This window comes from Phaenicophaeus curvirostris, chromosome 3 (assembly GCF_032191515.1).
Source record: "Phaenicophaeus curvirostris isolate KB17595 chromosome 3, BPBGC_Pcur_1.0, whole genome shotgun sequence".
NCBI lineage: Eukaryota > Metazoa > Chordata > Aves > Cuculiformes > Cuculidae > Phaenicophaeus > Phaenicophaeus curvirostris.
In genome coordinates this window covers 68,484,162-68,508,333 of record NC_091394.1, presented here as the reverse complement: position 1 = coordinate 68,508,333, position 24,172 = coordinate 68,484,162, and the positions used below count along the sequence as shown (strand labels likewise).

The window sequence follows — 24,172 nt, the reverse complement described above, 5'->3', positions numbered from 1 at the left end:
GTCCACCCCAAACTTGCTTCATTTGGAGGATTTGACAAATGTTGTTTCAAATTTCTATTGCTTCTATCGCTTTTGGGAATTCTGATCCAATCAGTGCAAGACTGTGCCCAATGTGACAAATGAGCCAGCAGAGCAGATGTTCTTCACTGGATTCAGACACCACCTTTGATCAAGCAGTGTGTGTCAGAAAGAGAGTAAGTCTTCTAAGAGGAAAAAGTTCATGTGTAACATCAAAGCCACTAGCCAAAACAACAACTTTGTTCGTGCCTCCACCCCTCAGCAAGATGATTTCCCTTAACAGTTATCACTGTTGTGCTGATCTTATGTTGTCAGCACCGTTGTGCTTACTTATAGGGTAAGCAGATTGTGACAGCGCTAAAGGAACACATATGGCTGATTAATTTCTCCATATAGAAGTTATTTTAGGGTTGCTGAATATATAGATTCAAACATTTTCAGGAACAAGACCTGGCTACTACCCATGGGATGATTTTGACTTGCAGTCATGGTGACAACAGCTGTTTGGAGGACAGTTTGTGACAGTCTGTATAAATGCTCCTAAGTCTTAAATACAAAGAGGTCTCTGTTGTTATGTCCAAACCCTGGGAGATGCTGATAGCAGAGTATTTGCAGCCTCAGCCTCCTCTGCCTGTGGCCAAGGAGCTAGGGCTGCTGCTTTGCCTCTTGCCAGCACTGCCATGGCTGGGGGAACAAAATGAGACACACATTGCAATGCCAAATGGGAGAGTGAGGAGGACTGATCATAGAATCATAGAATAACCAGGTTGGAAGAGACCCACCGGATCATCGAGTCCAACCATTCCTATGATTCTACATCAAATGGTGCAGACATTCTGCCAACAGTTGATGCCATTATTGCCCATCCAAAGGGAAAACAGTGAGTTCAAGTCTGCCCCACTATACATGTGTATCTATCAATGAACACGCACACTGGATTTATTTGTCTGTAAAATAATATTTAATGATTTAGTAGTTCCAAGCTACACACATTTATCCCGGACTTACATCATAGAAATCAACTGCTGGCAGAGGGCCAGAATCAGGCTGGCCTGAAAGCATGTTCCTAGTGCTGTTATGCTTATTGACACATGCAGTGTGTTCCATACTGTCCACTGTTGTTCTCGTGGCTTGTTGGGACCTGTTTTGTGTTAGAATACAAGTTGCTATGGGCAAAGTATACGTGTAATTGGCCCTACCTATAGCACCCTGATTCCAGATTGGGGCTTAATTTTTTTATTGTGAGTAATGCACGATAAACTCAGTTACATAATCCAAGAAAACAAAGATCACTAGGCACTTTCTAAACAACCTGCAGCTGGGAATTATTCATAGAAACTATTCATCAAGCATTTGGTATGAAATATTTGACAAAAGCAAAAAGGCTGTATCACTAACTAGAGGCAAAGCTGCCTATGGCAAACTTAAACAGAACTCTGTTCAGTGTGAAAAGGCTTTTTCCCCAATTACTTAGAAATTTTCTAAATGTTAACAGTTTTAAATAAAAGTCTTCTGTTCCACCTATGAACGGAATTATATATTTCCCTCCTAACATTTCTGTCTGAATATTTTGACCATTTCTGAGAATGAGGTTGGAAGTTTTTTGCTGCTGTTTGGCACCATATGAAAATACCTGAATACTATTCCGAGTTTTACAGTTTGAAAGGGAACATCATGTTCTTTATCATGATCAAAAACACAAATCAAAGACAGTTCTGCTTAGAAACGTTTAGAAATACTTTGATAAAACCATTGTGTATTGTGAATATTCTTTGAATGTTTTTGTCCAACATATATTATTACTGTTAGAGAATTTAATCAGGGAAAATAAGTCATGTATATTATGGTTATTGACAAAAGTACATACACCTTGTTAATTATTAAAAATTTGGAGGATCCAAAGCATGTTGTTAGTGCTGGTATGTTACTTATTTGTATGTTAGGGACTACGGGGTATGCTAATAAGACCAAGCTAACCCACAGTCTTGTAACATAAAACGAACAATCTTTCTTTTTGTCTTTCCAGGGAAACAATTCCATATTCACCAACTTATTGGAAAATGTGGGCAAATCAATTTGTCTAAAGAAAAAGTTGGCCAAACTCTATCCTGGTGGCAGAGTTCCTTACCTACAAGTATAGTACAATTATGAAAAAATATACTTGTCCTCTGGTCTCGTGTTCAAAACTGAACACATTTCCATTCTCCAGGAGGGCTCTGCTATGTATTTCCTCGGTGTAACTAGTAGCAATTATTGGATTTTACAAACTGCTCTTTATGAACTTTGATATTCTGTTTTCTGTAGCTCCTTCCCTATCAAATCTATCATTAAAAGCAATCTTATCTGTCAGCCCCTAATCATATGTTACTCCTCTCAGTAGCACACAATACTCAGAGAGCTGAATGTAAAGTCCAGAGCTACATCTATACCAGTAAATTAAATGAAGTGCAAGCAACACCATGGCTTACATCCAAATGGCTGAACTCTTTTTGCCTTCCCATGCCCTGTGCTATTCCTCTCTGCACCTGAGCAGAAAGCTTCTTGGTACAGATACGGATAAAACTGTTCCCTGGAGCATGTTAACAATTTTAGAGAACAAACAATTCTGAGTGGTGCATAAGCCCAAGGATGGGCCATACGAAATGCACTGATTAGAGAGGTAGTCCCAGAGTCTAAATTCAGTTCCCTTTCCTGTCATGAGCATAAGCATAGCCCAAACCAGAGATCACCACTGGCAGACAGTTTCTGACATACACTACATTTCTCTGCAGATATGCATACATCTTATCCAGCATACATTTTAGGTGACTTGTGTTTCATTCAAAATTGTAGTTTATTTACATGTTACTATCTAGCAAAGATTATTACATAAACTGGTGTAAGATGTGTCTTCAGTCCTACCATTTCTCGCAATTATGATAAAGCTTTCACAAAACTGATTTATTGTTTATGGTAGCCAAACCTGAAAGCAAGAAGCCTTCATGACTTAGACAGGAGTGGCAGAAGAAAGACACTAGGGCAGTACATATCTTTTATTTTTATGTCTTTGTGTTATTTGCAACAAGATTTTACTTGCTTCTAGAATAAAAAAAAATCCTGATTCTGATCTTACTGAACATGCAAGTTCATGCATTGTAATGACATAAAAGACAAAGATTATAATTTCTAAAGCTTATGTAAGATAATTACTAAAAATATTAATGAAAATGGTAAGACAATTGTAGAACAAAAATTAGCATCTGAAGAACTGCAAAATATATGCAAATAACTCTGACTTCTGCATTACATTCTTAATGTAACAAAAAATAACAAAGATCAGCAGAGTTCCAGATAACAGCTCCTAGTCACAATTTGCTTCAAGCAAAATATCATCAACAATCCAATTTATATTCTTTGTCATTCTGTACAGATGAGACAGCGGGGTTGGTTTGGTTTTATATATGTTTGTTTGCTGTACAATTAACTAATGAAAGTTTCAGAGACACAGATCAACAATCAAGGCATGACAGAGCTGGATCAAGATCTAACAGTACCTTAAAGTCAAATTGTACTGTAGAAGGTTATCAAGGTTTGCATAGCCATACAAGGGACTTCAGGAGAAATCTCGGTGCCTCATATCCTCTTGTAAATCTAGCCCCAGGAATAATTATAACAGTCTTATAAAATAAACATTTTTTTCTGGGCATGAGACATCACTTCTCAGTGTTTAGAGGACTCAGTCGAGGTGCTTTAATTGGACTAAATGCTACCAAAACAGACACAAAACATAACCGACACAGAACTGACAGAAAAGTAGTTCTTCAGAGTAGACAGGTCACAGGAAAAGCAGAATATACTCTTTATTTCTTAACCTACTTATTCCTGATCAGTGGGCTACAGAAGACATTTACAGCGAGGTCTTACAGATTTTATTACATTTCTTTATTAAAGACAGATTCCTTCCTTTTCTCGTTGCCAAATTACTCCAGACTTTGAAGTAAGAATCATAGTTTGTCCTGAGCTGGAAGGGAAAAGGATCATCAAGTCTGACTCCTGTCCCTGCATAGGGCAACCCCAACAGGAGGTGTTCTCCAAATGCTTCTTGAACATTGTCAGGCTTGGCAGCTTCACTGCTTCCCTGGGGAGCCTGTTGCAGTGCTCCACCACCCTCTGGATGAAGAGCCTTTTCCTAATATCCAACCTAAACCTCCCCTCACACACCTTCCTGCCATTCCTTCAGGTCCTATCATGGGTCACCAGAGAAAAGAGGTCAATGCATGATTCTCCTCCTTCCCTTATGAGGAAACAGTAAACTGCAATGAGGTCTCCCTTCAGTCTCTTCTTCTTCAGGCTGAACAGACCAAGCCAATTTAGCCACTCCTTATTTGGCTGCCCCTCTAACCCTTCACCAATTTTGTGGCCCTCCTCTGGACACTCTCCAGTAGCTTTACATCCTTTTTATATTGTGGCACCCAAAACTGCACACAGTACTCAAGGTCAGGCTGCACCAATGTGGAGCAGAGCAGGAAAATCACCTCCCTCGATTAGCTAATGACAGTGTGTTTGATGCACCCCAGGACGTGGTTGGCCCTCTTGGCTGCCAGGGCACACTGCTGGCTTGTGTTCAGCTTGCTGTTGACCAGAACCCTGAGATCCTTTTTCACAGGGCTGCACGCTAGGCTCTCACTCCCTAGTGTGAATGTATATCCAGGGCTTCCAAGTCCCAGGTGCAAAATCTGGCACTTGCTCTTATTAAACCTCATGCCGCTGGTGATTGCCCAGCTTTCTGATTTGTCCAGAAATCAGCCAAACATTGAGAATGCACAGGCACAGATACATTTATCCGCAAAGCTAACTTTCTATTTTATACTCTGATATTCACAGGTAAAAAAAAAATCAGGACATTTTCAGAAACTTCTATTTTTCCTATGGGTACCAGCCTCAGAAAAACTAAGAAACTCAACAGTGATTCCCTTGGACATTGTCTGCTCTTTGCAAAGGTGAGCACTCAAAAAGATAGCTAATGAATGAGCCCAAATTCGCTATGTCTCCAGGAAGACTTTGTTCATTTTAAGGGCTTTTTTTTGGTTGGATTTTCTTGTACTTCTAAGAAGTTCTGAAGACAAGGGGAAAAAACCCAGTAACTCTGTATGTGACAGAGAGGTATCTGGGTTAAAAAAATACTAAGGAATTCAAAATTATTTTCTTTGTTAATTATAACATTAAATTATAAGATTATGAACTTAATATTATGGACTTCCTACATAATCACAGAATCACAGAATAACCAGGTTGGAAGAGACCCACCGGATCATCGAGTCCAACCGTTCCTATCAAACACTAAACCATATCCCTCAGCACCTCATCCACCCGTGTATTCAGTGCTACAATATAAAAGTTTCCATGTCATTGGAGAGGTCTATTAGTATAATTTAAAAAGGTACATGCAATGATATGGAACAGTTCTGAACACCATTTATGGGCCTTGATTCAGGATAAGAATGAAGCACATACTAGGACAAGGCTTGAATGTTCTGCAGACCGTCATTTCATTAAATTAGAGGAAAAGTGTAGCCTGCTTCAGTTTTGAAATCAAGAACTATGCTATGAACATTATCTTCTTTTCCTATAGCTGAATGGAGAGAAAAAATGGTAGAAGCTAGGATGTTCCTAGTTCATATGAACCATATATGAAAATATAAGCTTAGTTTACACTACATAATCTATTTTAAAACATACAAAGAAAAACATCTACAAAAACATCTTGTTCTCCCTCCTTGCCCTCCTCTCCTTTTTGCTTCCAAGTACAATGTTTCAGTTAGAAGTTCTTTAAAAAATCTCAGAAAAATAAGCAGTTGGGGAAGGTGGTGATTTAGCAATGCCTTTAGTTCCCCCTCTGGATCAGCCTTCTCTTCCTATCTCAGAGCAGAATCACGAAGGTAACTTCCAGTGCCAGATTAACATTCCCTGAGAGCTCTTTGACAGTGCATATGTGGCTGAATGACACATCTTACAGTTTGCAAGTTTCAAACTGTGAGAACTGAAGGGATTTAATAATGTTTATCACCTATTTAGAGTCATCTTCTGTTTCTTCCTTCTGTCTGATCTTCCATTCAATCCATAAACCTGTGCAGAACTGATGGATTGCACAATTTTGCTAAGGAGTATATCCATTATTTTAGGTAGAATTATTTTTCAAAGCACTCATAGAGAAACTCAGCTGAGAGAAGCATAATCATAACAGTACTCTAGGTCCCTTAGGACACTTCCCTTTCATTCTAGAAAAGAAAAGACGCTAGAGAATATTTAGATAAAAAAAACTAACCCAACCAAACAACAACAACAAAACCAAGCCCCCCAAACCCTATATAGGGCAAAGAAAAGCAAATAACCATTGGAATATTTTGCCCTTGTGAATAATTGTATTCCTGACTTGAGCACGACAAGTATGCTGAAGAGAGCAATTGGATGCTTGACTAGCTCTGAGTGTCCCAAATTAATGTCTTATTTTAGTTTGGGAGTGTAGTTCTGAGATGAATCTTCTGATCATCCCCACTTATCAGATAGATTCACACAAATGCTCAGCCCCCATTCTTTTCAGAAGAAACCAGACCAGAAGATCTGCTCCCAAACCATGCTCCTCCAAATCCTAAAATATTGAGTCCACAGCCTATAAAGCTGTAAACTTCCCCAAATGCATATGGTATGAAATTCAGATCCTTAGCACACGTTCATTTGCTCTCCAAATGTTTCTGTAGTGCTGTACTGATTGCCACCAAGAATCCTGACTCTATGTACACATTAGGATACAATTTGTTCACACAGTCATGAACTCTATTTGTGCAAATAAGAAAGACTTGATTATGGCCATTATGGGAAATGAGGTTGAGCGAGTGCTCTTTCTCAGAAACAGGTACTCTCCAAGTGCTGCATGCCAGTATTTGAAAGCATATGACAGAGAGACTAAAGGTAAGACCAATAAAAGCAGAAACTTCAGGAATTTTTAACCTCTTAAAATGAAGAAATTTAAGACCATTCTTTGTATTTGCATATGAGGATACGTTTAACAGAAATTACTGTGCTGAGATTTTTTAAAAGACATCATCCTTCTCACAATTTTCATTGTTATTATATTGGTATGAGTAGCTGCATACTAGTAACTATCTACAATTCCAAATTGATGAAACAACAATCCATTTGATTAAAAACACCACTCACAGAGCTTTGTTTGCAGTGCTTCCATATCCCTATAAAGCGAAAATCATAGCAAATTATTGCAAAATCTGATCTAAATCTCCAGAAGCAGCAAAATTCTGGTTTGTTGCCGACATGTAAACTGAAACATGAGTACCTCAAGAACACCATTCGGGACAAGAATATGTTTATGAACACATGGGGATGATCACGGAAACATGGATTAATTACTCCATGAAAGCAGCAGTGTGTTGCTACGTAAAGAAAGTAGAGTTTGGCATAAAAAAAGCATTTCTGCTGCATGAGTGAGTTTTTTCAGAAGCTGAGGTCATGATAGTGTTACATTATATTCCAGACACTTTTGTGAATATGAAAGTAAAATTGTGCTGGTCTTAAAAAAAAGGAAAGCAGATAAAAAATGGAATCCATATTTTCACTGCCTTTGGGAAGCACACAGGCGAGAGCTAAAGATAGTTACTAATGAGAAAAGTTTTGTAAAAACTATTGCTGTTTATGAAGAAGTGAGATGGAAGATAGAATGTTGAACAGCTAATTAGAAAGAATTTTTAAGTCAGGAAAATGTCTTAAGAGTGGGAGGAAAAAGTGCTAGCTCTGCTGCAGAGTTTTTTCAGAGATGAAAAGCCCTAGATTTTTATGCAACAAATTATTGAGCAAGCAGCTAGTATCCTGGAGATATGAACTTGCATTGGTAGGAGACTGAAAAGGAAAGAATGTAATAGGTCTTTTTTCAATCAAAATATGGTGTATTTTTCCTTGCAGAAATTAACTTTGTAAAATAGGTCTATAAATAGTCTACACCATGCTAGTATAGAGAAGTGTTGATCACTGTTCCAGAGACAGAGCTACAAAACTCAACAAAGAGTATGGTGTTGAGTATAACCAGGGCGATAGTTTACAACAGAAGAAATAGGGTTTAACGTGACTGGTTTCTCAACTCTTTTTCAGAAGGGTATGGTGAAATTATTTCAGACCACCTATAAAACATGAAGATAAGAACACTGAAATACACTTTTAAGGATTCTTTAATTATCTTGTTTTAGACATTTTAAGCTCCTGACAAGGACTACATTATGAACAGAAAAGTCCCACAGCAATATAATTTTCCGGCAAGTATTGTAGGCTGAAGTGAGAGATTTAGTTAAACTAACCTATGTTAGCATCTTGGGAATACGGTTCTCTTTTGCCTCAGTGACACCACTGCACAGAAGCTGATCAAAGTATAGAATAAACACTGGAGGAATACTCAGATTCTTGAGGTTTCAGTGTTAGATTGGAACACAGTTTCAGTGGCAGAGACTATATAAGAAACACTGTTATATACAAACAGTGATTTTATGAAGATGAAGAAGATTCCAAAGACTAAAAAGGAGTTCCCAAAGGTCTTCAATGGAGAAAGAAATCTTCATATTTACAGACATGTCAGATTTGTCTTTTTGATTACACTCTAATGTTCATTTGATCAAATCTGTTCCCTTAGCCTTGCTAGGTGTCTTTGTTCTTCACCACCTTTATTTATTTGGGCTTTGTTTACATGGAACTTTGTGATAGGGAGCGCATAACTTTATTGAATTGATAATTACTATATTAAAATGAATGTTTGTGAACATAACTGATGAAATAGCATGAATAAATATGCTCCAGGGTGACTGGAATTAATTAATTAATTAATTAAGGACTCACATTAAATTCAGCTTTCTCTGATACTGAAAGGCACCAGTCTTTAAGAAGCTTTCTTTTCCTGGTAGGCTTGCAGCTTTTTTCTTGCAACATTTTGTTTCTTTTAGGTTAAATACCTGCACTGCAATAGCTTCAGTTTATAACGGCATTCTAGAAAGAGAGCTGTGAAAAAAGCTGGGGCCACTTGCTAGTTCAGTGACAATATGTTTTACTGAAAAGCCTTTTAGTAGTCTGTGGAAAACAACATCACTTGCATCTGTTCTGCTAAGACCATAATTGTCTTTGTCCCAGTTGTCTCTGTCCTTCAAGACTCCAGCATGGTAAATCCTGGTGAGGCTTTTCCTCTTAAGACACAGAAGTAGTCCAAAAGTGGAGGAAAAAGCCCACTGCTTTATCAAAGACTTACTTGGAAATAAAAATACCTTTTCAGAGATGCTGCAGAAGACTTAAGTATAAAACTCAATTTACTTATAATCACAAAAAAATATTCTTTATACTACACAAAAGTGATTAGTCAGCAAAAACCTCTACCCTTATTTGCTCCAAAGAAAAAATATAGATTACTTCAATATTTTGGCAATGCTTTTTAAGTATTATGTTACATTGTATGAAAATAAGCTTTACATCAACAAAACATTTATAACAGATTCACCAGTACCAATTACACTTGGTAAGTGTATTTTTATATGCAACAAATTGCTGCCATCTCACTTTTCATGAATACAAATAAATGTTTCATGAAGCAATTCTTAAGGCAATGTTGCAATTGACCATGGAATGATATTATTACCCCTGGAAGTATTTAAAAGTCCTGTAGATGTGGCGCTTAGGGACACGGTTTAGTGGTAGATTTGGCAGAGTTAAGTTTCAGTTGGACTCAATGATCTCAAGGGTCTTTTGCAACCTAAATGATTCTATGATTCCAGGGCCATAATGGCTTTGCAAAGGCAATCCTTGTAAATGCTCCTTTCTGGAATTTCAGTCTGAGCAGAGTCCATATTTGGGATTGTTTGGTGCAAATGGAAAACAAACAAACAAACAAAAAAAAGACTAAACATTTTTCTCTTTGTATTCATTCCATGTGGAAAAACATTTGCTTGTGAAGGCAGAGCAGAAGGATAACCGAGGATCACAGGAGGATTAGACTGCACACTGTGATACAGCAGCCCTGCTGACAGGGTGCAGAGGTAGGTTGGAACTCCCTGCTAAAATCGTGCACAGCTGAAGAGGCAGCATCATAGGCTTTGCAGATGGAGTAATAGAGATCACAATGTTGGCCACAGAAATATTGCAGGAGCTGATTGTAGTACAGATCCTCTACAATGACCTCCACAAGGCTATTTTGCTCTGCTTGGGGAAAAAAATTCTTTTTCAGTCATATTGAATGAGATGGAGCCTCTTAATTTCTGATTCTGTAGGTTTTCTATGTTCATTGTTTAAAACTGGCCACCCAGCACCAGCATATTTATAAGAACTGATTAATCACATCAATGTTGCAGTTGGCTAGTTTGCAAGGTTTGTCTGTGATTTACAAGATAGGAAATTAAACTCAGCATACTGAGTAAAATTTGATTGTTACTATTCCAATCATTAATTGTATTTCACTTGTAATTTTCATACTGTCAAAAATATATTCCAGTTTGTAATTAGTTTAATAGCTTTTGTTTATTCATCCATATCAAATTTCCTCTTAATTTTAAAGAATGTTTACGTTTCTGAATCAGAAGAGACTATTTTCATGACAGAATTATGATTACAATGCTGATAACCCTTTCCAAGGAAGTGCTTAATTATTTGGGGTGGATTGAACCAAGTGTTCTGGAAGAAAAACTGTGGACAGAGAATATAGTATCACTTACTCAATATTTTGGCGTCGATATGGACTTCAGTTACTCACTCTGACCTAGATTCTCAAACTGCCCTACCAATGCAAAACATTCCTGCTTGTATGCAGTCTGCATATTCCATATGCAGAAAGAGAAATGTACATGCATAACCAGTTCCACAAACAAGTGCACATCCTACATAAATCTGCAGTTACTTATCTGTAATCACATCAGTCTAAATCTACTCAGAAAATCCCTTACTTTCTCATGTTGCCTATGCAGCTATAAACGGGCCTTACCTCAGTACTTTGGACTTATTACATGCACTTCATATCTGTTTTCCCACATTTTTTTTTCCACCTCAATATGAAGTACAACTCTGTTACCCTAAGAGACAATATATTTATCATACAAATATCATATAAAAGCAAAATATTAAAGATATTTTAAGTCCCATCTTTAAAACATAAGTGAAATTGGACAGATTACAAAGAAATAAGTGGAAATATTGACAAATATTTCAGTCTGTGTAATATTAAAATTAAGCCAGTGGAACAGAATAAATAAGGATAGAAGCTTGACTATTACTGTCTGAAAATTATTTATGAATGTTACATAATCTGTTACTTATAGATGCCCTTAACACCTAAGTATTCATCCAGCACTTCTGGCAGATAACATGTTTTATAAGGAAGGGCAAACCCAAGATGAAGTATTTTTACAAAGGTTTCATTCTGCTGAAAAAAATAAAGTCTGTGCTACTGTACATCAAACGTTCATACCCAGTTAGGGTTCTAGCACTGGTGACTTCCGAATTAGCTTAGTCCTGCAAAGTTCATCCATTTCTTCCACTACTGCTCTGTGAGCTGTTTCAATAAAAGACATTGCGTCACCCTATAAACTCACCTTATTTCTCTAAACAACTTACAGATACACACTGCATAGTGTTAATTTTCTTTTGATAATAGAAAATATACATGAAGAACTTGGGTTTGCATATCTAGGTAAATTGAGGAAAACTTTAATTCTCTTTAACTTAATATTACAAGATCTTGGTTGATAATCTAATATAAGTCAGCTTTTCCGGTTGCCAAGGTCCCTGAATGTAAACAGCCTGAATTTATCTTGGCCTCAGCATCCCTCACTGTCACATATTATAGAACATTCAGATGAAAGTGGTTCTGTTCTATTCTTAAAATATTTTTCAAAACCATTTTGCTATAGAGATATATAACCGATGTGGAAATGCTCTTGTTTCCCTTACTATTTCTCTTGCAGTACAAGCTAGCCTGTAGTTTTCACTTAAGCAAGGCTGTCTGATTGTTAACTGATGTGACTGTAATGACTCAATGCTGTATCACCACTTTAGCAGTGCTTAGATTAGCAACTACTGTTTAAGTGCTTTCATAATAACTATTCGTACTGTTATCTACTCTGAAAGGCACCTTTCATAAGATCATTTATCACATCTAAACATTCAAAATCTCTAAAATGATACTATAGAACCTGGAAAACCACCTAGCCAGTATAGCATAAACACTTATACATTGACACATATTTTAATCTTTTGTTTCCTGTCAGACATTCAGTGGGCACAGCGACACTTGTGTAGGTAGAATATGAATGTTTGCTAGACAATTCTTGTAGTTTTCGTCCTATGCATGAGATCACCCCCAGCAGCCTTTGCAAGGTGTAACGAATTACAGAGATTGAAGTGATTGCATAGCTGGGACAGGAAGAGGAGGCTGGATCTGTGCAGATACCCCTGAAGTTATCATCAAGCAAGCGTTCACTACCAAAGAGGCTGACAAGTAATTGGGATGGAAAGGAAACTCAAAGCTAACTGTTTCCATATGATCAAACTAAGAACTGACTTTTTAAGGAATTACTTTAGTTGCTGAAATCTGCCCTTCTGGGCCTCCCAGACAGAGTCTGTTTAGCTACATGTTAAATATTACTTTCTTGAGTTGGGAGTTTGATGAGAACTGTCTTAGTCTTTTGAATATCTTGGAAGTTTTACAATGTTTTGCTATGCTGTGCATAGGCTCCTTCAACTCATGAGAAAAATGTGTTTCCTGCAGCACAAACCAACCATAAGGTCTAGTTAATGGATTTCTACACAATGTTTGAGATACTGAGAAGCAGGGAAAACTTATTCCAGGTAGCTGCTATTGCTCATTGTGTGTACCTACCTAGAAACTTAGAGCAAGGTACTAAATACAACTTTGGAACTTATCAGCCAAAACTATTAGCAAACAATCTTATAGGAAAGAAACATTACAAAGAGTACAAAAGGTAGCCATTGCTGACAATTGAGCAGCTATTCCTTGTTTTAGGTGACTGCACAAACTGGCTAATAGCAGCCATCAAAGCAAAATTACTGAAAGCACTTACCTTTATAAATGCTATCTTATAGGCTCGTTCAAAGTCTCAAGAAGAGCTGAGCATTGTAACTCTGTTGGGATAGGGCATCACAGAATACACTTATGGAAGTTATTTAAAACCCCAGGGTGTCTATAACTACTCATCTGAGGTTGTAGCAGGAGCTACTTGAGAAACACTCAACAAAGTCTCAGAAGCTTTTCAGTCTTCTTTTGTTACTGACTTCCCATATAACGTTGGTCAAGTTACTTCATTTTTCTCTGCTTTGATTCCTCCCTCCGCAAAGCAGATTTATTCATATCTGTAACGTGCTGTAAAACATATAAGCAAATGATGAAACTGCTTGCATTCATCATGCCAGATGTGGACAAATTGGCTTTCCTGGGGAGAGAAATGCTACAGAGATGCAACCTGGAATTCCAGGTGTATTCATACGGTAAGTCACTTCCATGCTCTCAACTTGCAGGAGAAAATTTCAGTAAGCCCAAATGGAATAACTTCCTTAAGTTTTCATGCAAATATCTGGACTTACTCTTTCTGTGTAACTTTTCTAGTCAGAAAGCAGAATGTTAAAGATGTTCACTTCTATGCCAACCTTGGTGCACTGGAGTTCTAGACTGGTTTTGCAATGAAGGCTTAAATCACAGACCGTGTATCTTTCCAGGTTAAGCTGTTACACAGCTATTGGCTACTGAAGCAGAATGAATACAAGCACCTGAGGAGGTGGTTTCTTCTGGTCCTGTTAGCACATGAGCAAAAATACATAATTCCTGAATGAAAGGTAGAGCTGTCTTCCTAAAACTGAGACATACAAAAATAAATGGAGCTATTTATTCACTATGAGAGTAGTGGGACACTGGAACAGGTTGCCCAGGGAAGCTGTGGCTGCCCCATCCCTGGAGGTGTTCAAAGCCAGGTTGGATGGGGCCTTGGGCAGCCTGATATAGTGGATGGTGACCCTGCCCGTGGCAGGGGGTTTGGAACTGGCTGATTTTTAAGGTCCCCTCCAACCCAAACTATTCTATGATTCTATATTTCTATAGATCTTAAGGCTGACTTGGAGGAGAAATTTTAAGGCATTTCAAAAGTTAATCAGAAAATGCTAAAATACTTCTAATATCCACAGAATTAATGCTACCATCAACTAACCTTTGCTGTATGCACCGCTAAATTATTCAGTCACTTAATGGCATTTAAATATGACTGCAATTGTATAGGTCTCTAGGTTGTAATTAGAGTTGGTTTAAAATGCAGGGTCTGAAATCCACTCGAGTGGAGGGCTGAGTAGCAATGAGATTTGGAAGGCTAAAAACATGCAAGAGGGCCTGCAGGTAGGCAGGGAGCAAGTGAGCAAAAGCGGTGCTCTGCTTTCATGCTTCTAGGCAAGATGTTAGCTGTTTACAGAATGGCTTCCCAGCTCCTTTTGACTCCAGAAGAGTAATGAACTCTTCTACAAGCAGAATACATGGCCACAAGTAGATAAAGAGCTCTGGAGGGACTACGCTGTTTTGGATACCTCCAAAAGATGAGTGCCTTAACATTACAAAGGAAATAAGCAGTGTGACCTGAAGATATAATATATATTATATATGTACACTGTAAAAATGTGTTGAAATAATTTAATTCACCTAAATGAAGATATTGCCATGGAATTTATTGTCCTGATCATGCTTTCCCACCCATCTGGGAAGCGTAGGAGCACAATATAACAGTGTGGAACTACATCAACCTTTTGCCTTTATATTTTTCTCTGACATAAATGCTCTGTGAATTAAAGTTCTTAGTCACATTGCAGTTAATGCTATATTTTATTCAACTACTTTTGTCTGTTTCACAAATAATTTATGAAATATAATGTTAGTCACACCACCAAAAATTGAATAGTTCAGATACATAATTTGGAAAACTAAGCTATGAGACTCCTGAATGGAGATCTAGTGACTCAAGCATGTGTGTGTTTGTAATTTGGCTAAATCAGATCCAGACAATGTAAGTATCACCAGCTGGAAAGTATTACTATAACAAAAATATATTTAAAAAAAGTATTCCAGAGAAGAGTATTTGAGTAGACACTGGATTATACTACTACTTAAACATTCAAATGGAACCTGTGGAACTAAATATCCATATACGGTCATCCTGAAATTTGCATAGAGAATCCTTCACTGAAGGAGTTCAGTTTCTTTTGAAAGACAGCATAGAAAAATCCAGCCAAGTTTTATAATGGCTGGGTAACACAGTAACTAAATCTTTCTTCAGCTTAAAAACTATATGGCTTGTAATTAGTATTACTTCTTTGGACCACAAGTGCTGGATCATTAAAGGCAGTCAAAATTAATTAACAGATAATTCAGGAAATCCAGACTGGCTTTACTAATCTCAAGTGATATCAGCTACTTCCAGAAAGCCAGTATAAGTGGTCCAGATAGCTCAGCAATCTGAGCTATAAAAAAAAAGTTTATGCATTTCACTCACAAATTGTCCTTCACAGAATGCTTGGGACATGGGAATAAAATATTTTGCTTGCGGGTTTGTGACTTTGGGGCAAGTATTCTTACTCCTTAACAAATATATATTTTCAAGTTTGTTCTTTAAAAAGCCAAATACATTAGCAAGGAAATAGCGACCATTACTGAAACGAATAGGGCAGTATGGGCATGCAATACCAAAATCAATGGCAAAAGTACTGACTAAGGTGGAAACTGAACTTCCACGTGTTTGGATCTAAAATTCTTGTAAGAGGATAAAACAAAAGAGGAGCTTGTCACTTCTGAAAATCCAGTCATGTCCACCCTACAATACATCCACAGCCCAAACCTGCCACAGCTGAGAACAGCCAGAATTTCTGTTGTAGAGGATGGAGGTCCTTCCTGCATCCAGGTCCTCAGAGAGTTAGGAGCTCACTAAGACTTCAAATGCTGATCTTGCATGCAAAGATTTTGTAAGAGAGCTAAGGCACACAACAGCCTTTCCAGGCTGATCCTGGGAACCAGCCACAGAGATCCACCAGGAAAGATGAAGTTACAGCTCACTGAAAAAATGAAAAGTTTACAAAAAAATATTTTTGCATCAACTTAAAATTTTGAAGCACTTCTTGCTGTAACAAACTCCCTTCAACTTCTCTTTCTTATCCAAATCTGGAAGGAATATCTTGCCTCTTTTTCTCTGCAGCCACCAAAAAAGTCCTCAGAACCTGGCATACTGTTGTTCTTATTTCAGGTCATACCTGCAGTGACAGCCCATAAAGATGTTTTACTAGATGTCTAACCAGAGGGCTGAAGCACCTCCCATACACTGACTGGCTGAGGGAGTTGGGCTTGTTTAGCCTAGAGAAGAGAAGGTTCTGGGGAGACCTTATAGCAACATTCCAAACTTAAAGGGGAACAACAGGAAAGCTGCGGGGGGTGGGGGGGGGTGCTCTTCTTCAGGAAGTGTAGTGATAGGACAAGGAGTAATGGTTTTAAGCTGAAACAGGGGAGATTTAGATTCACTATTAGGAAGAATTTTTTTTACTCTGAGGCTGGTGAAGCACTGGAACAAGTTGTCCAGAGAAATCATGGGAGCCCCATCCCTGGAGGTGTTCAAGGCCAGGCTGGATGGAACCTTGGGTGGCCTGATCCAGTGGAAGATGTCCTCGCCCATGGCAGTGTGGTTGGAACTAGATGATCTTTAAGGTCCCTTGCAAACTAAACCACTTATTGATTCTGTTCTATTACAGCATAGGGTATTTATGGAAATTAAGAAATATCAGTACTCTATTTTTCCATCACCTTTTTAAAAGTATATTGCTGGAAGAACGCATAGTCTTGTTCAGAAAGTAGAGCAAAACCTCTCAATCTGAGCCAAGAATACTCATTCTGAGGAAGAAGCAGAAACCAAGCTCATTATTTAAACGGCAGATGTTATATATTGGTAACTTTAACTGATCATTATTTATTTTGCCTGGAAGCAAATCTGCCATTTTCATAGTTTGTTGGGGTCTCTTTTTTAAGTTTTATGCCACTGGGTAGTATTTACTGATGAAATGCAGCCAGCAGAGCTGTTTGTGTAATTGCACTTTCAGTGAAGCAGTTAAATCTTCTCCTTCATCACACGCTTGCTCTCACACTCGCTTATTCGTATGCAGTGTCTTATCTCTTGCTGTCTGTCCTGTGAATTATGTGTCTGCTTTTATGTTTTCTGTCAGTGTTTGCTCATCACTGGTTGGTTGTTTTTCACCTCCTGAGATACACAAACATCACAGTTACCAGTTGTACTTCCATGACAGAAAATGAAAAGCATGTCCCTTCACTCAACATTTAACCCTGTTTGTGCTAAAAGTGGCTGAGGACTGCTCTAGTCACAACAGGCTTTTGTTGTTTTGGTTTTTTTTTTTTTTCTAATTGAGATCAATCTGTAGCTGAAAAATTAGGTAATATTTCCTTAGTGTTTTGCTACTAAAGTTACTAGAGTCAGCAGTAGTCTTGGCCTCTGTCCATGAAATACTGGATCATAATAAATTGCTGTGGATTTAAGTCTGCTCTTCCATATTATAGTACATAGAAGGCTGAGTGGGGGAGAGATAAATTGAGATGCACACAAACGTGTTCAAATCAGAGAACACTGCAGAGCAGCAAATGGTGTCCTAAAAGGAGCAAGAGGCACTTAATCAGAGGGGCCATGTGAGTAGCAAGAATTACTTGCTCTCTAAGCTGGGAGACACTAGAGCATATGGCTCCAACGCTGTTATCTTTGCTTGCAGTGCAAAGACTCAGATACTAGTGAAGGGGCTATCTTCCAAGCATTGCTGCCAAAAAATACTTCAAGGGCATGTGTGAATAGAAGGAAAAAACCCAACAGATTGTTTTTCAGACTGAATTACTGTCACACAAAGGTACAGGCATTTTAATGAAAATTCTGTTCACAGAACAGTGTTCCAAGAAATTCATACGCCAATGGACTTCCGATAGCATATTTAAAGGGATACCTACATTTATTGTAATTTTTATTATGAAATTATTTTTTGACAAATTTATCACATACTGTGTGCATGGATCCTTAATCATCTGGCCATGTATATCTTTACAGTGCTTTGCTCTTGACAATAACGGAAAAGCCTCTAGGGGTGCCATTAATAGTAATACTTAAGCAAATTATTTGGCCTCAATTGGATGGCAACAGAAAAAAAGACAAGTTAACACTCAGTATTGATTACAAAGGAAAAGACAGACTTAAATAATTATCCATTTATGAAATGCTGAATCATGGACCTGGATACACCAGAAACCTTGCCAGGACATATTTCCCATTCTGTTTGGTTTTTTTTCAGTAGGCAGTAAAGGATTGATAGAAATGATTGTTTTCTCCTTGGCAGCAGTTATTAGAAAAAGATCCATCCCGTGATAACAAATCCATCTCTGTTTAGGATTTTGCTAGCCCTCTCCCTGTAGCAACCCCTCGTCCCTCTGCTGTCTGACACAGGTAGGATCCTCCAGCCCAAACTCTGTCCAGCCAAACATGAGAGCAATGGGTATCTGAGCAGAGAGCAGATACTCACTAACACCAATAGTACTGGTCACGATTTCACCAAAATACCACGGCTTCACCACTAGACCACTCAAGGAAGAACAGCACTTGCAGCAATGTCAGAGGAATGCCAGGTTGGACAACACTTCTGAAAAGCCTCTAGTTAAAGTTTACTTTTGGGGCACAAAAGAAAATAAGTAAATCTTGCTTTTCTGCAGATTTAAATCACAAGTCATTCAGCAGTTCATATCCCAGGAGGGCTCTGGAAACAATCTGAACATTTGCTGCTGGAAAATATGAAAGGCAACACATTCCCAGCTATGGCTGCATTTCCTGAAATGGCTGTGCCGCCAGCGGTCATTTATAGTATCTGTATATCCAGTATTTAAAGTGTCCTTTCTTTCATGAGAGCTAGAATTAATGTCAGAAAGTTAAGGAAGAGGCTGTCTGGTATGAATTAAAGCCATAAGCAAATAACATTGTAGAAATGAATATGCAAAATTCATGTTCTTGAATTCATCTGCAGTGTGCAGCAGCGTAAGTACACATCTCCAACTTCGTAAGCCTGAAAATGTACTGGAAGTTCAACAGAATAAAACAACTGTTGAAGAGCATGGGACAGCATCTTATACTGCTTTGAAATATAGTTGTGTAGTTAAACAGTGCTGCCAGTGGGAGCTTGTTTTATATGACCAAAGCAAAGGGCTGGGAGCAACCTGTGGACAAGACATGTTTTGCTCAGCTGACTTCTGCTGCCAACTCTCTTCTGATGGGAGAATCAATTTCAACTGTACAAAGATAAGAGTGTGCTAAATGAAGATGATCAGAGGGCTGGAGCACCTGCCATTTGAGGATATGCTGAGAAAGCTGGGCTTGTTCAGCCTGAGAAGAGAAGGCTCTGGGGAGACCTTATAGCAGCTTTCCAGTACTTACAGGGCAGCTACAGGAAAGCTGGGGAGGGACTCGTTATCAGGTAGCGTAGTGACAGGACAAGGCATAATAACTTTAAACGGAAACAGGGGAGATTTAGATTAGATACTAGGAAGGCAATTTTTACTGTGAGGGTGGCAAGGCACTGGAACAGATTGTCCAGAGGAGCTGTGGGAGTCCCATTCCTGGAGGTGTTCAAGGCTGGGTTGGATGGGCCTCTGGGCAACCTGACCTAGTGGAAGGAGTCCTTCCTTACCCAACCATGTGGTTGGAACTAGATGACCTTTAAGGTCCCTTACCCCAAACCATTCTATGATTTTATAGAACAAGACATGCTCCTGTCAAGTAGACCTACCTTAAAACCTAGAAATCTCTAGGTTTAGAAAGCAAAAGTCTAGAAAAAGCTGGAAATTTTAATAAATTTGAAAGGTTCCGAGGGGACTGATATTCTTTCTCTCCTATTCAGGGCCTAAGAGCATCTCTCATAGTAACAATAAAAGGCCTTATTTTTCCACCCTCTATGCTTTTTGTAGTACAGATAGGCCAGTTTTTTAAACAACTCAAATTTACATTTTGTGACACTCCAGGATGTCCCATTCTGGTCATCTTTGTTAAATACTCCAGAACAACATCCAAAATTTGCAAAGTTCTCTTCATATGATATGTGAATTTTCCTGAGGACTGAATGATTTTTAAGATGTGTCTTTTAAATGAGTAGTCCATTGGCAAGTATCATCTTCTGCCAGCTGCAGTTTTGAAGCACGCAACCGAGTTCCAGTACCTTTGAAGATAAATAAAAAGCATCTAAAACTACAGGGTTCTCTAATGCAAGAGCAGATTCTAGATTGAACATGCTTCAGGAAGCAGTCAGTATCTAGTGTTGCTAGTAATTGTCGTTTGTGCTGCCTTTCAGGACAAAAGCACCAGAAAGGAAAATGCACTGAAGCATACCTTTGGTCTGAGGGATGTAATTGCATATTTTCACATCTTATTCCAAGTCAGTAGCTTTCTAGCAAGTTTTAGAAGTGCTATAACTATGCCAAACCAACAGAATACGGTTGTGGACATGCTCCTCTGAAAAGTGAAAGAAGCCCTTATTCCTGATCCATTTGATGTGACCTAAGTGCAACAAGTAATTGTGAAAAAAAAGATGTGTGCAAGCTCTGCTAAACCAGACTCATTGCTACAGAAAGCCTTTAAGTGGTCTATTACTTTTCGTTACCCAAAATTTTAAGTTGATTTCATATATTTATTAGGTTATTCAGTAATTAGGCAAATCCTTTCTCAGACAACCACAGAAGGTTTTGAAGAAATTATTACTGCAAATGCTGTGTGTATACTACTCTGCATTTCTATTTCAATCTTTTTTTATATAAATAGACTTTTATCGTTTCCTTTTTAAAAAAAATATATCAGAAGTCATTAATAGTCTGAAGTAATATGAAACTATCTTTCACGTTCCTACTTCCATCTTTCAACTACTCTAAAAAAAGGTAGGAAAAAATGTCTTACATAACATTTAAGTAAAAGTGATGTTAATATTTAAAACCAAACATGAAAATACTCATATGAGATGAAAATCCTACAGGCTATTATAACTTTAGGTGACTCAACAGATATAGAATACTATAGTATAAAAGTAACTTCATGCTGCCAGATAAAGCACGTGTCATACCTGTATGTTATTAAGTATTTTATTACTACAGATAGGTAAATAGTCGCATGAAACAAAGTAAATGCTATGTTAAAAAAAATTCTATGTACAAATGCATGTATATAAATTATGGTGGCTTTAGTCATAGCTCTACAATTAAAACTGAGCTGCACAAAAAGCAGGAATTCTCTTGACTTTCAATATTGTACAACAGTAATTTCAGCTTGCAAACATCAGCCCCACAATCAAGAACCCACTGCAGAACTTATGTCACGTATTCAGTTGGCTCATCGTTTATTTTCACTTTATTAGTGTATTTTTTCTTAATTTGCAGTAAGGATCCAAAACAAAGAGACATCTATTTGAAAACAAACAGATGAAATAATTTTTTCCATCTTTACCAGGTATCTTCTTTTGTTATATGCACCCGTAAAGATGGCTTTTTAGCTTAAGATTGTTTCCACCAATCATTAACAAATGTCATTATTAAATACGCACAATGCTGCATATGGAGTTCATAAAGATTATGTTCAATAAATATGTACTTTACAGTTTTCTAGGGAATGCTTATTGGGAAATTTGTTTAAAACCATGCTTTTCAATATGTCTTATTAGTATGTACATCAATGAATGTACGACTAACAAAGAATATTCATCTTCACTTTTCATTATCCTTTTGAAGTTTTGCCTATTAGCCCTCCTTCATTCCTGAGTACACTAAAAAAATCTATTCAGTCATTGTTTACACCTTCTAGAACAGTTTGTATTCCTTTATCTTCTTTTGGATTAAAGCTTGTTTTCCTTATCCTTATCTCGGTGGATATATTTTTTTTTTTAAAAATAAGTTCACCTTAATTGTTCATTTCAAATTTTCAGACTTGTATTCAGTGTTATTACCTCTATTCAGTTTTCAAATTACTTTTATACCATGCAGTCAAATACCAATAACTTTGGAAAGTTTCTGATTGTATGAACACCATTGCCAGGTATTGATGTCTTGTTTTTCATCACAACGATCATTATTAGTTTGTACTACTCCTGTGAAAATTCCTGGAAGGAGCCCAGATTCTTTTGTTCCTCTTCACAGCGTAAATAGAGGGGCTTTTCTGCTGTATATCAAGAGAAGTTTATGAAGAGCTCACCTATTTCAGCAAACAGACAAGATATTCTCTTCAACTCCCTTTCATACTTAATTTCTGTGGTTCTGTCTGATTTTATGAGGTATCTATATATACATACTTAAAGTAATATATACATATATTTCTTGGTATTTGGTTATTACTACCATATAAAGAAGACAGGTTATTTTACTACACATCCTGAATTTCTCCTATTTCATATAACCATACATCTCTACCGCAATGCAACTGTTTGTTAGTAAGTTTGTTTCCCTGGAAGGTAAACTGAGATAAATATTTTGTAATAGTTCATCTATTTTCGTACAGCAATAATGTTTTCCCTGTCAAATAATTTACTTGTGATAAGCTAACCACTGAACAGTCAGTTCATAAATTTCAATTGCTAAAGGCAGTGGATTTACACTGTCCCCAGCCACCCCCATGAAATATATTTGCAACAGTATGTATTTATCTTCTGTCAGAAATACAGATCTTCAGCTACATATGTTCTTTGCAGATCTGCATCGCCACAGACTACGTACAGAAACACATCTTATTCAAGCCATGGGATACTCTGGTGGCTATGATGTAAGGTTCCATACAGGAACACCATGAGGAGTTTGCTCAAAATTTAAATTGCAGTTACACAAGCCTTCCGCTAGATGCCAATATATTACAGCAGCTATTATGATAGAGGTCAAATCATACCAAATCAAGAATAGTGAGAATAATATCTTTTTTTTTTTTTGTATTGTATATGTTCTTGGCCTGATCTGGATTAAAACTTCTACAGTTAACCCTCTATCAGATCTTTATCAGCTGCCAGTCCTTGCCACAGTCTTAACTGGAGTCCATTATGACCAAGTGTAATTTAAAGACTTTCCAAATTAAGTAAATCTGGTTCTGCAAATTCAGCAGATCAGATGATACTCTGGAGCCTTCTGAGCAACTATCCACCTGTTTCAACAAGCCTGGGCAAAACTGGCATGGGCATTCATATTTCCATTTAACCCGAATTACAGGTACCATGTGATCTGGCTTGATTGCCAGTGTGCCATGCAAATCACTATGCACTGTATCCATCATACAGATAACCAGGGAATCGATGTTTGCCCAACACTATCTGCATGCAGCACCACTGAAGGAACCTAAGACATTTAACACTCAGCATAAAATATACTGTGGCAGCGATTACAGGTTTTGGTTCCACAATATTTCATTATATTGGAAACTCCTAATTTAAGTACAAATCATAAGCTATCCTGAAGAGCCTGTGTGTGTGAAAGACTTACAATACCTCTTACCAACCTGAGGCCTCCCATTTGTCTTATAAAACCTACAAAGCCCTGGAACAGCCCCATTCTGCAAACTGGATTTTAGTTCTGCCGTGACTGGCGATAAACAGGTTGGAAACTACACTTTCAGTACAGACTAACCCCTGAAAGCTAGGATGGAAGCTTTACATTGGCTGTATCTGAAGACTTTAAAGAGCACGGTGCATGATAAAGGCTGTGAAGGACTCGCTTTCCGATTACGTTGATGCTGTCTAACCACCAGTGCATTAGCACTTTGTGGCATTCTGCACTACTCAGCTGCCACATTCTTAGCCTCTGACTCCTCTTTAATTTCTGCCTAATTCGATTTCTCTGTCTCTGACACTGGTTGGTGTTGTCCAGGCTCCCGCAGCAGCAGCTCCCTAGTTACCACTGACCAGGAGAAGAGTGGAGTTGGTAAAGACAATCACGCACTGCAGGGCTTCATTTCAGGAGAGGGGACAGCACATCCCACCAACCCCATCCCCAATATTTCCAGAAGAGTCACAAAATGTGAACTAGAGTGATCTCCCAGTTACTGGATGCATGACACAT

The 24,172-nt window shown here is 37.9% G+C and overlaps 1 long non-coding RNA gene across 1 annotated transcript; it reads left to right on the top strand.

Annotated features, from left to right (window-relative positions):
* Nucleotides 1-4,883: 4,883 nt before the first annotated feature.
* Nucleotides 4,884-22,528, top strand: LOC138718619 (uncharacterized). Its single transcript, XR_011337122.1, has 4 exons — nucleotides 4,884-4,997; nucleotides 12,797-12,876; nucleotides 20,446-20,529; nucleotides 22,274-22,528. It is a non-coding gene; the product is annotated as an uncharacterized lncRNA (long non-coding RNA).
* The last annotated feature ends 1,644 nt before the right edge of the window (nucleotides 22,529-24,172 follow it).